Source organism: Marmota marmota, unplaced genomic scaffold, assembly GCF_001458135.2.
Source record: "Marmota marmota marmota unplaced genomic scaffold, marMar, whole genome shotgun sequence".
Lineage (NCBI taxonomy): Eukaryota > Metazoa > Chordata > Mammalia > Rodentia > Sciuridae > Marmota > Marmota marmota.
The window spans coordinates 15,247,328-15,256,251 of NW_025999968.1; the positions used below are offsets into that span (position 1 = coordinate 15,247,328).

At 33.4% G+C, this 8,924-nt stretch overlaps 1 pseudogene; it reads left to right on the plus strand.

Moving 5' to 3' along the window:
* The first annotated feature begins 7,333 nt into the window (after positions 1 to 7,333).
* LOC107136062 lies at positions 7,334 to 8,628 on the plus strand (annotated as a pseudogene).
* Positions 8,629 to 8,924: the final 296 nt, after the last annotated feature.

An 8,924-nucleotide genomic window follows, 5' to 3' on the forward strand; every position in this document is an offset into this window, starting at 1 on the left:
TGAAGTCATCACAGCCTCCTTAGCCAGCTCTCCACTTGTGGCTTTGTATCAAATAATCCTTCTAATCCTGCCAAATGAAGGCAATGTATTTTTTCCCCTGAGAATTCACAACTTTCTTTTTTTTGCTCTTGCTTTAAAAAAAAATAACTTTTCCAATGCTGGCCCGACAGCCATTGCCAATTCTCATTAGATTCCTTTCCCTAGACATATTTATAAAGCTTTCTCTGCCAATCCTGCATTCCAATTTCACTTCTCTCTGTTGCATATCCTGTTATTATTTTGTGAACCAACTATTTTTCAAGAGTAGCTTTTTCACCTCCTACTTAAATGCTGTTGACAAAGTTGTAAAATAAGCTATAAGAATCAGATTTTTTAAAAGAAGTCTTTATCATTGAGGATTTGCTCCCCAAGTATTAATCTCATCCTCGCTGCCTATTTTCTGAGTCCCTCATAGTTTGTAATTTAATCACATTCTGATAATTAGGTCCTTTGTTACATAACCACCTCATATTCTGTAATTGATGTTCTTTCATCACAAATGTGACTTGAGTTACACTCCTGTTTTATTTTTGTCTTATTCATATATGGATAAGCTTCTAGATTTAGTTTCTTGGTTTTTAGAGCTCTTCTGTGATTCTAGATATAGCTATCTAGGGAGCCTGCTGTTTGCCTCTGCTCATCTGTACCTTTGTGCATGACTTTGAATTAAAACTGGTTTCTCTAATTCAGTCAGATGGGCCTCATTTCTGCCTTCTACTTTGGAGTTGAGACAAAGTACCATAAGCCAAGCCTCTGGAAAATGTGAAGCAGTCTTTTGTAATAATTTGCCATTTTTGCTCTAACAAGAATAACTTAAAATTGTAAAGATCTAGAAACACATATGACTCAGAAGTCATGGTACATATGACTAGAGTCATGACTCTGAAATATTTTGGCACATAATTTTGAAAAGCTAATAAAACAAATATTTTCTTCAGAAAAAAAATTAAATTTCAAAGCTTACTGACAACGAAGACCTTTCACAAACAACTTAGATCCATCACCACAAAGTTAAAAACCCCTGAACTGGTGATACAAAGTATCATGAATCAAGTGGGGATTTTCTACATAGACTCTAATTGTTTTATAAGGTATCTAATAGATTTCATTATCCTCCCCAAAATGGCACCAATCCTATATAATGGTAAAAATTTTCTGGTGTTTTTGCACTGATCTTATCATGTTAAATTAATATGCAATGAATAAAGGTAGTTTGGAAGTATTTAGTCTTTTTGAAACAGAATAAGAACATTGTAATACTTGTGAGACTTACTGATTGGTACTTCCTTTTGACAATTTATAGGAAAAATGTGAAAATTTAAAGGAAACTTGAGTGTATATATATATATATATATATATATATATATATATATATATATATATATATATATAGTAAGTTGAGAATTTCAGAATTAGAAAAAAATTAAGAGATGTTTTTATTCAGGTAGTATTTTATATTGAAGAAAACGTTTTCATTNTCAGGAGTAGAGAATGACAATTAGTAGGAGTATTATAAGTATTTTATATATATATATATATATATATATATATATATATATATATATATGATATTTTCCTTCATATTTTAATGATTTATGGATAATATTACTTGTTTTTCTGCCTATACATATGTGCATGTCTATCAGCATGAAGGGAATTGTCCCTTTTTCCTTCCTCCTCAACATTGTCAGTATCTGGTATTACCAATCAATGATGTATAGGTAGACAAAGTAATATTCATTATTTAGAGCAGGCAGTTTGAGTGCTACTTTAAACTGTAAACATTGTTGTATCAGAAAGGCATATGTGATTTTACATCAAACAAGAATATTAGGGAAATTCCAAGATTGGTTTAGAACCCTTGTGGCTACTGGATCCCCAAATATACCTGTTTGGTCTCATCTTTAGAATTATTACTGTTTGGCATTTTGTGCAATTTATTTATGTTCTTAGCTTTTGAGTTAATTCTGTTACTACTTTTCTCATACCTATTTGGACCCATTAATTACCATTTAATCCCAACAGTGAACATATTGCCACCCATTTTTAATTTCGTTTTTAATTCAATGTTTTTTAATTAGCAATAAAATTTTATGTTTATTGTGTATGATATTTTGTTTTAGTTATATATTGTGGAATGGCTAAATCAATCCTATTTTTATATGCATTTTGGGTGAACACTTAATATTTACTCTCTCAGTGACTTTTGAAGTACACAATACACTGTTATTAAGTATAACTATAATGCTGCCTAATAGATTTTTTGAATTATGCCTTTGTCTAATTGAAATGGAGGATATAAAAGACCACTTCAATGAAGAAATAGAAATAGTATAAAGAAATTAAACAGAAGTTTAAGAAAAACAAAAGGAGACAGAAGCATGGTGCAGGGTCAAAGTAAAAGAGGCTGCTTGTCTGAGCTGTCAGCTTTATTTATATCAATAGATTACATTAGGTCATTGGCATCATTAGTACATATTATCCATTGTATAAAGTTATTGTTATGCAGGCAGGTTAGGGTGCAGTGCCATAATTGTGTTGTCTAACAAGAGTGTTTCTTTATTCCCAAAAGCTGAGTGTCTGGGATTAAGGTCAAGCCTGATAAGACTCTAGCACAGAGCATTCTCATGAAGGACATTACCATAGCAGCTAGGCATTGAGCATGTATTAGTTATCTTATTAGTTCCTGGGAGAAACTGCAGAATATTCCAATTGTGGAAAACAAAACACTTGTTATTCCTTGGGACTTTACACACAAGAGAAAAATTTGCTGTTTTGTTCATTTCCACAGCCAGAATACTTACACAGAACTCCTGGAAATAATAGACAAGAGGCACCAAATTAAAAACTCACTTGAAAGCATCACTAATAAATCAGATTGCATAGAAAATAGAACTTCAGCCTTCTAGATAGACCACAGGCCTTGAAGAAAAACACGAATTTGAGTATATAATATATAATAAAGGGAAAAACAATAAAATATGATCAAATTGTATAATAAATCTTGAACAACATCAAGAGACCAAATTTGAGAAGCATTGGGATAGATTAGAATATAGCAATACCAGCTAAAGGCATTAAGAATATTTTCAATGAGATTTTCCAAGAAAAATTTCCCCACCTCTTAAATGAGGTATACATACAGATACAAGAGGCATACAGGACTGCAAATAGACCAGACAAAAAGAGAAGTTCTCCAAGACACATCACAATCAAAATGCCAAAAGTAATAAATAAGGAAAAAATATTAAAATCTGCAAGAGATTTAGAGACAAACTCATAAGTCTCATTTCTAACTTCTCAATTCACACACTAAAATCAAGGAGGGCCTAGACTGAGATAGTCCAAATTATAAAGGCAAACAAATGCCAAAATTTTGCTTTACTCAGCAAAAAATCTTTTTCATATTCAATGAGAAAATAAAATATTTCCATGACAAAGATAATCTAAAAGAATACATGACAACCACCCAGCACTACAAAGAATCCTCGAAGAAATATTGGACACAGAGGAACAACAACAACAACAACAAAAAATGCAAAACAAATAAGTGAAGGTCAGTAGAAGACTAATGAGGTAAATGGGAATTAAGACAGAAATAAATATAACAAAAAACCAAAATGGCAGCATACCAAAACATACCCATAATAACACTGAATATAAATGGGCTCAACTCTCCAATTAAAAGACACAGACTAGCAGAATATATCCCAAAACAATATTCAACTACATCATATTGGCAGGAGTCTCATCTCATAGGCAAAGATGGTCACAGCCTGAAGTTGAACCTTCCAGGATGAAAAAAGTATTCCACACAAATGGAGTTCAAAAACAAGCCAAAAGCTATTCTCATAGCTGACAGAGCTGATTTCAGGCAAAAATTAATGCAAAGAAGGCCATTACATCCTGGAAAGAGAATAATCCATTAAGAAGATATAAAAATAATAAATATATGTGCTCCATATATCAGTGTACCAAATTACATTTACAAAAGATAGTCCTTGACATTAAATCCCAGGTAGACCCCGATACAGTAATACTGGATAATTTCAATAAACCCTTATCACCAATAGACAGATCATCAAAGCATATAATCAATAAAGATATATACAACTTAAATAATACTAAAAATCAAATGGACTTAATAGAATTTACAGAATTATTTCATCCCCAAACAACTAAACTAACCTTCTTCTCAGCAGCTCATGAAATCTTTTCCAAAATAGATCATATTCTAGGTCACAATACAAGTCTAAGAAAATACAAAATGTTCGATGTAATCCCATAAATTCTATCATATCATAAAGGAATAAAACTAGAAATCAACAGCAAGAAAAAATAGAAAAACACATAAATACATGGAAATTAAACAATACTCTTTTAAATGAAGAATATATCAAAGAAGAAATGAAAGAAAAAAAACTAAGAAATTCTTAGAAACAAACAAAAACAAAGATGCATCATATCAAAACCTTTGGGGCAGAATGAAAGCAGTACTAAGAGGAAAATTCATTGCTCTGAGTATAATTTTAAATTCTCTATTTAAAAAAAATAGAGAAAGCCTAAATAAATAAGCTTATGCTCTACCTCAAAGTATTAGAAAAAAGAACAAAATAACTCTAGTCATTAGAAGACAAGAAATAACAAGACTCAGAGTTGAAATTAATGAAACTGAGAATAAAAAAACAATACACAGGATCAATGCAAAAGAGTTGGATCTTCAAAAAGGTAAATAAGATCAATAAGCCCTTAGCCAAACTAACCAAAAGAAAGAGATGACACAAGTCAACGATATTAGAGATAAAATGGGAGACATTACCACAGATACTTCTGAAATCCAGAGGATCATTAGAAACTAATTTGAAAATTTGTACTCCATTGAACTGTAAAATCTAGTAGACATTGGTAGATTTCTAAACATATATGATCTGCCCAAATTGAACCAGGAAGATATAGAAAGCCAAAATAGATCAATATACAAGTAATGACATTGAAACAGCAATTAAAAGCCTTCCAACAAAGAAAAGCCCAGGACAAGATGGATTCTCAGCAGAGTTATACCAGACCTTTAAAGAAGAACTAATTCCAGGCTATTTTAAATTATTCCACAAAATTGAAAGAGAAGGAACACTCTCCAAAATATTCTATAAAACCAGTATAACCCTGATTCCAATACCATAGACCCATCTAGAAAATAAAAGTATAGCCCAAATCTCTGAAAACAGATGCAAAACATCCTTAACAAAATATCAGCAAACTGTATTAAATAACATATTAAAAGAATAATACACCATGATCAAGTGAGCTTTATCCCAGGGATGCTAGCTGGTTCAACAAATGCAAATGAATCATTTGATCAAATCGATATGCAGAAATATATGCAGAAAAGGCCTTTGATAAAATACATCAACTATTCATGGTAAACACACTGCAAAAACTTGGAATAGAAGGATACTACCTCAAAATTATAAAGGTTATATACAAGAAACACATAGCCAACATAATGCTGAATAGAGAAACACCAAAAACTTTTCCTCTAAAATTAGAAACAGTTAAGGTTGTCCACTTTCACCACTTTTATTCAATATATGTTTTGATCTGTGCGCGGCGGCACATACTTGTAATCCCAGCACCTCCGGAGGCTAAGGCAGGAGGATTGTGAGTTCAAAGCCAGCTATGGGAAAAAGTGAGACACTAAGCAACTCAGTGAGACCCTGTCTCTAAGTAAATTACAAAATAGGCCTGGGGATGTGGTTCAGTTGCTGAGTAGCCCTGAGTTCAATCCTTGGTATGAACCGCCCCCCCAATATATATATATATATATATATATATACACACACATATATACACACACACACACGCACACACACACATACACAAGAACTAAGTATAATATGAACTATAGAACTATACATATATGTATACATATACATATATATACAAGAAATATATATATATATATATATATATATATATATATATATATATGTATATGTGTGTGTGTGTGTGTGTGTGCGTGTGTGTGTGATGCTTAGTTCTTGAAATTAGCTAGATCAACAAGGGAAGACAATAAAATTAAAGGAATACAAATATAAAAAGAAGTCAAACTATTTCTGTTTGCTGATGACATGATCCTGAATCTAAAAGACCAAAAATAAAAAAAAACCTCTACCAGAATACTTCCAGAGCTGATAAATGAATTTAGCAAAGTAGCAAGATACAAGATCAATACTTATCAATGAATAGTTTCTCTATACTTCAGTAGTGATTTGGCTGAGAAAGAATTCAGGAAAACCACCCCTTCAGAGTAGCCTTAAAAAAAAGAAAAGAAAAATAAAGAAAACTGGGAAATTATTCTATTCAAACTATAGAATTCTGAAGAAAGAAATAAAAGATGACTTCCGAAGATGGACACACCTCCATCTTGGATAGGCAGAATAATATAATCAAAACAGTCATATGACCAAAAGCAATATACACATTCAATGTAGTCCCCATAAAACTAGCAATGATGTTCTTCACAGAACAATAAAAAAACAGTCCTAAAATTCACTTGGAATAATGAGAGACCTGGAATAGTCAAAGCAATTCTGAGCAAGAAAAGTGATGCAGGAGGCATCACATCATCCAAACTCAAATTATACTATAGAATTATAGTAGCAAAAATAGCATGGTATTGGCATCAGAATAGACCATGAAAACCAATGGAATTGTACAGAAGGCAAAGACACAAACTCCAATTTATATAGCTATCAGATACTTGACAATGGTGCAAAGAATATACATTGGAGAAAGACAGCCTTTTAAACAAATGGTGCTAGGAAAACTGCATATCTACATGAATTTTGATCCCTGTCTTTCACCCTGCACAAAAGTCAAATCAAAATATTTCTGAGACTTATAAATTAGACCAGAAACCTTGCAACCACTAGACGAAAACATAGGGTTAACACTCCATCCTATAGCTGCAGGCACTTACTTTCTCAGCAATTATCATAAAGCTCAAGAAATAAAACCAAGAATCAATAAGTGGGATGGCATCAAATTTATAAGGTTTTGAACATCAAAGGAAAAATATGAGTGAAGAGAGAGCCTATGAAATGGGAGAAACTCTTTGACAGCTATTCCTCTGATAGGGGTCTTATATTCAGAATCTGTAAAGAATTCAAAAAAGAAAATAAATAGCTCCATAATCTACCATTCTCTGTCCCCTAATAAATCTCTGGCTTCCAAGTTTCCTTCTGTTTTCCTCACAGGTTCCATTCTGCTCACCGGTCCACCCTTGAGAGGAACCATGGACACAGAGTCCACAGCCATCACCTTGGAACTGGTTTCCACTGACAAGATTCAAGAAGCTCTAGCTCTTTCTACCTCTGCAGATAAAGTAAGGAACCTAGATGTGACTGGTGAAGCTAAAAAACTATTGGGATTAGGACAGAAACATCTGGTGGTGGGTGATATTCCAGAAGCTGTCAAAGAATTCTAGGAAGCAGCTAGCCTTTAAGTAAGAGGTATGGAAAATCACAATTGGAATCTGCAAGAATGGAGAATGGTGTGTTGGGAAATGCCTTAGAAGGTGTTCATGTTGGAAGAGGAAGAAGGAGGAAAAACAGAAGATGAATCTCTGGTAGAAAATAATGATAATGTAGATGAAACTGAAGTCTCAGAAGTGGAAGTTAAAGAAAATGACAAGGCAGAAGACACACCAAATGAAACAATTCTTGAAAAAGTCTCTCCAAGAAAATTAAGGAAAGGAGATTGGGAATCTAGAGCTTCTTGAGATATGTTGGACTTAGCAAAGATCTTTTTTAAAAGCCAATAAACAAAAGAATCCCAGCTTTATGCTTCTCAGGAACATATTAAACTTGGAGAAGTTTGTGTTGAATCTGAGAATTATATCCAGGCTATGAAGTGTTCCAGACATCCCTAAATCTCCAAGAGCAGTGTCTAGAAGCCCATGATTGTCTTCTTACAGAGACACTACCAGCGGAGTTTGGCCTATGGATATAACTCTCAGTGTGATGAAGCAGTGGCACAGTTCAACAGATCTATTGAAGCCATTGAGAAGAGAATGGCTGTACTAATGAACAGATGAAAGAGGCTGAAGGACCACCTACTGAATATGAGAAAGAAATTGAGGAGTTGAGGAATTACTACCTGAAATTAGAGAAAATATAGAAGATGCAAAAGATTCCCAGCCTAGTGGGAAATGTAGCTGAATTGGCTCTGAAAGCTACTCTGGTGGGGAGCTCTAGTCCAGGTTTCACTTGTAGTTTAGGAGATGCTTCAGTTTCCATGATTGACAGTAGAAAATCAACAGATGGTGCTTCCTCATCAAGTTGTGTGACTGATATTTCCCACTTTTTCAGAAAGAAGAGGAAACCAGAGGAAGAGAGCCCCTGGAAAGATGATGCAAAGGAAATCAAACAGAAGCAAGAGGTGAATGGAGGCAGCGGGGATCCTATTCCCAGTGGAAATGAAGTTTCCAAAAACATGGAGGAAGAAGAGGCTGAGAATCAGGCAGAAAGCTGGGCAGCACTGGAGGGGACAGTGTAGGCTGGAGCTATAACTGAAAGCACTGAAAGTTGAGAGGGAAAAGCACCTTCCTCCCAAGAGAAAGTGTTTTTGTATATAATTTTTTTTCACCTTGGGGGATTATTTTTTAATAACTTCAGTGAAGATTGTAAGAAGAAGAAAAGAAGAAGAAGAAGAAGAAGAAGAAGAAGAAGAAGAAGAAGAAGAAGAAGAAGAAGAAGAAGAAGAAGAAGAAGAAGAAGAAGAAATATAGCCCAATTAATAAATGGGCAGAAGTTCTAAACAGAAACTTCTCAAAAGAAGAAACACAAATGGCCAAGAAATATATTAAAAAAAAATGTTCAAAATCT